Source organism: Elephantulus edwardii, unplaced genomic scaffold, assembly GCF_000299155.1.
Source record: "Elephantulus edwardii isolate Elephantulus edwardi_28Jun2011 unplaced genomic scaffold, EleEdw1.0 scaffold00036, whole genome shotgun sequence".
NCBI lineage: Eukaryota > Metazoa > Chordata > Mammalia > Macroscelidea > Macroscelididae > Elephantulus > Elephantulus edwardii.
Genome location: NW_006399786.1, coordinates 13,636,157 through 13,637,250, shown reverse-complemented (window position 1 = coordinate 13,637,250; position 1,094 = coordinate 13,636,157).

The window sequence follows — 1,094 nt, the reverse complement described above, 5'->3', positions numbered from 1 at the left end:
GGCAAGGATTCTGAGGCTTGGTCTAACATACTTTGGACATGTTGTAAGGAGGGACAGGTCCTTGGAGAGGGACATCATGCTTGGTAAGATGGAGGGACAGCGCAGGAGGGGAAGGCCCTCAATGAGGTGGATTGATTCAGCGACTGGGGTAATTGGGATGGAAAGGTCAGAGACAGTGCGATTGGCACAGGACAGAGCAGAGTTTAGGGTTGTTGTACATACATAGGGTCGCTATGAGTCACAAGGGACTCGATGGCACATAACAACAACAACAATTATCAATTAACACATCAACAGTTATGCAAATTATGTCATTTGATCATGATCTTCATTTCTGCAACCGTCTGTATTTTCCAATTATCAATTCTCCTTTCCAACTCTCTAATACCACTCACCAATTACTAATAATGTATCTTGATTACATATTTGATCAATTTTAGACTGTGAAAGTTGGTTTAAATCCTCAATTACTTCATTTTTCTCTTTAATTAATATGTGCATATCTGAATATTAGCTGTTTTAACAGGTATTTCTTGTATATGTATAGAGAGCATTGTACTTGAGGACAGATCTTATAATGTTATTTTTTACTAAGAATGCAACACTGCTTTTTAATTATCACTTATTATAAGAAATCATATGACTCTCTGATTCAAAGTGGCCAATACTACTCCATCTCAGATCACTATTGTCTAAGCTTTTGAACTTTGCACGTACATGTCTTAGAAATATGAATATTTACTTGTATCTCCTGAGTCAATTTTTGTTTTCAATTTTGTAGTTTAAATTACCTTAAATATCCTTAAATATAAGAGAAAAATCTTATCATTTTTTCAAACATGTAAAGTACAGCTGAGATTCTTTTTTGGTCAATACGAAGTTGCCCGGCTAACTCAGGGGTCACACACTTGTCTGGCAGTATTACTCTACTAGAAATTTCAAAATGGAAAGATGGACAATCTCTTTTTCTGTGATTTCCATTCTTCGAAATCAGCTAGAGGTTTGGCTATGTTTTGATTCCTACTCAATGGCAAACAGAGATGGACCAATTCATTTATTAATACTGTCTTGTTGTTGTTGTTGTTGTTGTTGTT